The 7,392-nt window shown below is 48.9% G+C and overlaps 1 protein-coding gene across 1 annotated transcript in view; it reads left to right on the top strand.

Moving 5' to 3' along the window:
- The first annotated feature begins 3,352 nt into the window (after positions 1-3,352).
- Positions 3,353-7,392, top strand: part of VAMP4 (vesicle associated membrane protein 4) — a 45,785-nt gene continuing 41,745 nt past the window's right edge. The window contains exon 1 of the mRNA XM_032317836.1: positions 3,353-3,473. The gene's annotated coding sequence lies outside the window, so the exon portion shown is untranslated. The remainder of the gene's footprint in view (positions 3,474-7,392) is intronic.

Here is a 7,392-nt window from a genome sequence, read left to right as displayed (position 1 = left end):
GATATGGGACTCCATCCCAGGACCCTAGGATCATGACTTGAGCCAAAGGCCAATGCTTAACCTACTGAGCCACCCAGGCGCCCCCACTTTTCCTTTTCTTATCTTTGGTCTCTTGCGGTATGTGTTAAATGTTTAACAACTGTGTTTTCAGGGGGTTAAAAAAAAATCCCTGATGTGTACTCTCTGCCAATTTCTGTGGCATAAAAATGGCCACCACAGGCAGATTTCAGAGAACCAGCTTGTCAACCAAGTCACAAAATTGTGTATATTTAGCAGTTGGGTTCTTGAGTCGGGTCGGCCTCGCTGCAGCACAGTGCTGCTGGTATGGCTTGCTTTCCCTGGACTAGCGCGCTCAGCATAGTACCTCGTCATCTCTGTTTCTCATTTAGCCCAGAAGAAACGGAAGAAGGACAGGAAGAAGCCGCGGGCCGATGACACTCCAGAGGACCTCCCTGTAGCCCCAGGGCGGCCCGTAGACAAGACTTACCTGTGCTGTGAGCACCACAAAGCAATGATTGCTGGCCTTGCCCTGCTCAGAAACCCGGAGCTGCTCCTAGGTGAGGGGGACGCAGGTGCCTTCCACAGGCGGGGGTGTGGACGATTACAGCTGTCTTGTGTGAGCACAGCGTTGACAGACCAACAAATCCACATAGATCCGTAGTTTTCTCCTTCTCAGTCTTCTTCTTCTTTTTTTTTTTTTAATTTATTTTTTAAAGATTTTATTTATTTATTTGACAGAGAGAGATCACAAGTTAGGCAGAGAGGCAGGCAGAGAGAGGAAGGGAAGCAGGCTCCCTGCTGAGCAGAGAGCCCGATGTGGGGCTCGATCCCAGAACCCTGGGATCATGACCTGAGCCAAGCCAGAGGCTTTAACCCACTGAGCCACCCAGGCGCCCCTCAGTCTTCTTTTAAGTTAATAAATGGCCAGTAACTTTTTCCTCAGACTCAGATTGTAATCTCAAAATGACTGCATGTGTGGGTGTCTAACTTTTTTCTTTTACTCATTTATTTAAAATATTGAAGTATAAAAGGTATTCAGTGAGCTACATAAAGTACACAGATTTTAAGCTGTTCAATTTATTGAGTGTTTGCTTGTGTCTACCCATGTAACCAGATGGAACATTTAAAAATCATGACTCCAGAAATTCCTGTGCACTTGGGAAGAATTTCTGGCTTTCAGTACTGCATTATTTGAGCACCAGATGCAATTTGAATTTCTACTTAAATTAAAAAAAAAAATCTATGTTATCGGTAGAACAGTCATAACTTTATTACTAATAATAGGTGTGGATCTGAACACAGTAGCAAAATTGTTCATTTTTCTGTCTATGAAGTGTATCTAAGTCTATCAGAGCTTCACAGGTTACCTCTCTGAGGCTGGGGCCAGGGTGGGGACTCAGGCCCAACATAGCTAGTACTGGGAAATCTTTGACACTGCTCAAGGCTCATGGCAGACGCTCAGTCTGTGATGTGTTGCCATCATTACTGCCTGTCAGTCAGTTCTGAAGAGCCCGGCAATCGTCTCTAACAAGCACCTTCCAGGTTGTTAGAGGGCTCAGTGCTACAGATGTGAACAGTGGTTGTCCTTGGACTTTGCTGCTCTCTAAGAAACCAAAATGAGATCTATGCCATGCCCGGTAATGGGCATGCAGTAATCCTAAGTCAGTATTTATTAATTATTGAATAACCATTATCGTGGTCTCAAAGTTCGCTGCAAGTCAATAGCATTGCAGGTGACCCCTGTAAAAACTGTTTCCGTTAGAGCAAGGGGCACATCTGACGCATCATCTGTTCTTTCTCACCCAGTTAAGAAGATATTTTTTCTTGAGCCAGTGGTCTGCACAAAAGATTCACTATAGCCGTGATTCAGTTTTGAAAAGGAAAGACAGCTTTATTGTTTATTACAGGAATAGAAGAGTAATCTGCACATAGATGAAAATAGTAGTAGACAGTAAATGAGAATAAGGCAAAGCTACTTCAAATCAGGTATTTACAACATCTAACCTGATCAGCTGGGGAAGCCCCGTGGGAAACAGCCAGGCTGGAGTCCTGACTGAGAGGCTTTGGGGGAGCGTCCTCCCCTCAGGTGAGACTTGTACCTGACCATCCCCATAATGGCCACATTTATAGGCAAATGACAGGGTTTGAAGTTAAACTTTTGTTCACCTACATGCAGTTTGGCGCCAGCTACATTTCCATGTTATCATGATCCTATACTTTCAAGGAGCCTGGCCCGTGTGTGTCTGCCTCCTCTCCCCGATTCCATTCCTGGGGACCAGCCCAGCCTGGAGCAGGAGCAGATGTGAGACAAAATTTGTAGCTCTAGGCGTCTAGAACAGAAGGGCCAGTTCTGACCCAGAGGCCAGGTATTACATTTTAAACAATTAGACTCCCAAGGTTATTCACACAGCACTGGTCTCACAAACAACATTCCTTAGTCTGCCTGTGTACGTGCAGGTCCAGGTGGTCGGTATGGGAGACAAATCATAAAAATATTTTTCTATACAGAATAGTCAGCTATTGTTCAAGTACTAGAAAAGATACACTAACTTTAATTTGAGAATATTTTCTCCTACAGCCATTTGCTGGGTCAGCCCTTAAAGGCTTAGGCAGTTCCTTGCCTACATCAGTAGTTCTTATATTTAGAATTACCCGGGAGTTTAAGAAAAAAAATACTTGAGGCTTCCTATCTCCCCTCCCACCTGTTCCTTCCTACACCAGGGTTTTTGACCCTGAAATACTGAAGTATTTCAAACATTCCGAGTGATCCTAATGTTCTGCTAGGACGGAAAATTACTGGTTTGGATGGACTCTTAACCAAGTAGCAATGATGCTAGTGTGGAGCCCATGAATATGTGTGCTTATGGAAGGTGCTTTTTTTTTTTTTTTTTTTTTTTTTTTTTAGATTTTATTTATTTATTTGACAGAGAGAGAGATATCACAAATAGGCAGAGAGATAGACAGAGAGAGAGAGATGAGGAGAAGCAGGCTCCCTGCTGAGCAGAGAGCCCAATGCGGGACTCGATCCCAGGCCCCTGGGATCATGACCCGAGCCGAAGGCAGAGGCTTAACCCACTGAGCCACCCAGGCGCCCCTGGAAGGTGCTTTTAAATGTGGAGGAAAAGGTCAGGTCAGAGCCCTGGCTGTCACGTGGGGTGCTCACAGCAGAACCCTGAGTGACAGCAGCTCCCCTGGACAGTGACGTCTGTGCCCTTACAGACAAGCCACGACCTCTCTGTCATCCTGACATAGCCCCCTGCGGCCACCACGGGTCACAGGACACATATGGTGCAAGAACATAGATGGTGTTAGACAAAGACTTGATTGCTTCTCTTTCCCAGCTCGGCCCCACTACAATGTTGTCATGTTTGATGTCGACAGCAAGGACCCAACACTGGGAATGAGTTGCCCACCACCAGCTTTTGTGGACCAGCCTTTCCTGCAAAAGGTCAAAAGCATCTTGACTCCTGAAGGTAGGAAGTACAAAAAGTTGCAGTGGGAGGTGGGATGGAGCCTTTAAAAATTGTTTTCTTTTTAACGAAAAGTGTGCATAAGTGTGTAGCTTGATGAATTTCCCCGAAGTGAACACATCCGTGTACTCTGAAAACACAGAACGCTTGCAGCCCACCAGAGGGTCCACCCCTCACCTCCTCCTGTAACTCCTCCTCTCCAGGGGAACCCCATCCTACCTTCAGTCGGTACTGCTTAGTTTTGCCCATTTTTGTTCTTTGTGTAAATGGAATCTTAAAGAATATATTCCTTTTGTGTTTTTCTCTTTCATTAACATGATCTTTGTTTCATCCATAGTGTGTACATTGTTCCTTTATACTGTGGTTTAGTATGCACTGTGTGACTATACCGTATTCATTTCCCCATTCTGTTGTTGGTATTTGGATTGTTTCCTATTTGGACTTTTATACGTAGTCCCTGCCCTGGTGATAAAGTCCAGACTCCTCCATCTCTGCCCCCAAAAGGAACCTGTGCATTTGTAAAGATCGGTGCTTGCCATAAGCATGAGACGTGCCTCCCAGCCACCAAGAGCCTGCACCAGTGATCTGGTGTCACCAGACACTGGCCTTGATACAGGTCCCTTCTCCTCTAACTTCCTCAGGTGGCCCAGGTACAGTCTGCTTCCAGGTAGCCTGCACCTGGGGCCCTCCAGGCCTGGGGAGTTCTGGTTGGTCCCAGTGTACCTGCCAAGCCTCCAGTCCTATGGAGCCCACCAGCCCCTAGAAAACCTCTTTCAGGGTGCTGTTTTCTTTGGACAGCAGTCAGTCCCCTTTCAGACCAGCTGCCAGCAGGCGTGAGCTTACCAGTAACGAGGGCTCCAGGTATGTCTTGTTGAGCACCACCCCAGGTGGCCACCTGACAGTGCGGACACCCTCCTGCTTTCCCTTCAGGGTGACGGTGCGTGCCGGACTAGCTTGCACGTGGGATTTATACACATGCCTTGTAGCTGGGACAGCCCATTCTCTGGCTACTTTTCCAGACACTTGCCCTCCTCCCGGCTCTGACTGCCCTGACTTGGGCAGCTTGTACATGTGCACTGCGGCCCCTCCAGGCATGTGGAGCTCTTGCCTGTGCCGTTACATGACAAAGGGATCCCAGCCCCAAAAGGCCTTCTGAGGCAGCAGCTGGAAACTGAAGGCACCCAGTCCAATTTGGGACTGGCTGCCTGATAGGGTTGTTGGCTTTTCCACCACTAAGCAGTGCCAGGGACATCTTACTGCTTGGTGGGACCTGGGGTTCAGGCTCTAGCCCCAGCCCAGCGGGCAGGCCATTTTCTCCAACTCTGCTTTCTAGGGAACTATGAGCATGAGGTTAGAATGAGGCAGATGCAGGGATCCCAGATAGCCCCCTTTTCTGGGCCAAGCCTGTCCTGTCATTTTGCTCCTCTCAGCTGCCACCTCCTATGCCTGGGCAGTGTGCAGCCGGTTAGCAAGCCTTGGTCTTCAGGGAACAGCCCAGGCCCCTAAAGTTCTGGATGATCTCTGGCAATTCAATGGACTCAGGGTGTGAAGAGTTTATACCCTGAAAAATATTTCTGAGGCTCCTTTTGATACTGGGAACTTTCAGTCCCTGTTTGGACCAACTGCTTGTGTCCTGGGCTCCTCCAACAGTCAGGCTTTCATGTGTCTCTGTTGGAGGCTGTCCTCATACAGTGACTTACTCATTTCTGCCCTTGCAAGACAGTCCAGAGTTTTCTAGCTCTGCTTCATTGGGACCTTTCATATTTTTGAATGCTTGTGCTTGGAATTAGACAGAGTTTCGCACATCTGAAAGCAGGCACTTTCCCTGTGCGGGGTGCTTGCCGAGGGCCCAGTATGCACTTTGTCATCCCAGGGGCTGCAGCTGTAACTTTATGGGACTGTGGGCATCTTAGTGAAGAACCACGTGCTCAGACTCCAAGGTGGTAGGATCTCACACCCCAGAAACCATTAGGAGGTATGAGCCAAGCTCAGCCACAACATAGCCTCTTGCATGGAGGAAGCCCAGCCCCACCAAATCCTTCCAAGGGGGTAGCTGCAAAGGGACAGCAGTTCCCATTTTGACGGGCTGCCCTACTGGGATCCCAGGTTTCTCCAGTGATCAGGGCTCCCAGGTATCTTTTATTGGAGGATATCCTGGCCAGACTGCTTGGATGCTCTGTGGCAGGCCAGTTGAATAATCTTTGGGTCTTCCTTCAGGGGGAATTCCCTATTGGGCTTGTAGGGCTTTCTGTTGGGCATAAATCCTATCCCCTAAGAGTTCGCTCCTGTGCTCTGGTGTCTCCCGACCCCTGTCCCATACTAGATCCCTGGCTTCCCTGAACAGCACGCATATGCCATATGCACACATTCAGCAGACTTTGGACAGCAGGGCCCTAGAGTCACAGAGACTAGGACTGGACCCAGCGAGTGGTGTAATAGCCTCCAGGAAGGAATGAGTCTACCCCCCAATAATTACACTGAGGCAGCAGATTGCTGACCATCCCCATTTGCACTTGCTACTTGATCAGGCTCTGGTTCTTTAGCAAGCGGGACTCACCGGCGTCTCTACGGGAGGGTCACCTGCCAGACGCTCAGCCCGCACTGATGGAAGGAATGCGGTATGCTCCAGCTCTGTCTTCAGGGAGAGTGCGTGTATTTGTATAGCCTAAGACTTAAAATTAAGCCCATTCCTTGTTCTTCACACGTCTGCACTTGTGTCAGCCTCTTGACCTTGCTACATTGCGGGTACCTGGCAACCGTGAACTCCTTGGCACGTGCATGCACAGTATACTCCCCCAGAGCAGGCTGTGGGTAGCCCAGCCTGACCTGGGAAACTGCCCTCCCCCAACCACCTGCATGCCTCCAGCTGGAGGGATCCCACCCCCAGAAATCACTCTGAGGCAGCTGCAAATTGGCAACAGTCAGTCCCCATTTAGACTTCCATCTTGATCCCATCCTGGGCTGCTTTTGCAACCAGAGCTTCCAGGTGTCTCTTATTGGAGGCTATGTGAGCCAGCTGTCTGTTCCGCCCTGGCACGGGAGTCCAGTATCTTGCTCTGCCTTCATGAGGAACAGGAGTGTTTGTGTAGGCTAGGGCTCCCAGTTATGCCCACACCTTGTTCGACAAGAGCTTGATCCTGTGATCTTGCCCTTCCAGACCCTTACCCTGCTCAAGATCTCTGCAACCCTTAAATGCACTGTGCCTGTATGTGCAGTACATACCCCTCAACCAGCCTTGGACAGCTAGTCCTCTGCACACTGGGGAAGCCAGGTCCAAGCCCAAACCAACTGCTTAGCTACCCAAATAAAGAGAGTCTGCCTCCTGAGAAAAAGGACTCTGAAGTAGCAGCTGCAAATAGGCAACATTTAGTCCTCATTTGACTTGCTGCCTGCTCCGGGCTGGGCTTCTCTAGCCGTTGTCAGGGCTTCCAGGTGTCTCTTCCTTTTTTTTTTTTTTTTTTTTTCCTAAAGATTTTATTTATTTATTTGATAGATCACAACTAGGCAGAGAGGAGGAAGAGAAAGAGAGAGAGAGAAGGAAGCAGGCTCTCTGCTGAGCAGAGAGCCCGATGCGGGGCTCAATCTCAGGACCGTGGAATCATGACCTGAGCCGAAGGCAGAGGCTTTAACCCACTGAGCCACCCAGGCGCCCCCCAGGTGTCTCTTCTTAATGGCCCCACCCTAGCAAGTCAGTGAATGACCTTGGGCTCTAACAGTGGAAATTCCTCACTGAGTAGGGCTTGTCATTAGGCATAAGCTTTGATCTTCATGACCTTGCTCTAAGCATAACCAGACGTGCCCTCTGGGTTTCTTATTGGAGGATTCACCAGACAACAGCCCTGCCCAGTCTGACAAGGCAGTCTAAAATACTCTCATTCTGCTTAAGGGGTAATGTGGGCATCTGTGGAATATGGGCAGGAAG

Source organism: Mustela erminea, chromosome 17, assembly GCF_009829155.1.
Source record: "Mustela erminea isolate mMusErm1 chromosome 17, mMusErm1.Pri, whole genome shotgun sequence".
NCBI classification, from domain to species: domain Eukaryota; kingdom Metazoa; phylum Chordata; class Mammalia; order Carnivora; family Mustelidae; genus Mustela; species Mustela erminea.
This window is presented reverse-complemented; position numbering and strand designations above follow the sequence as displayed.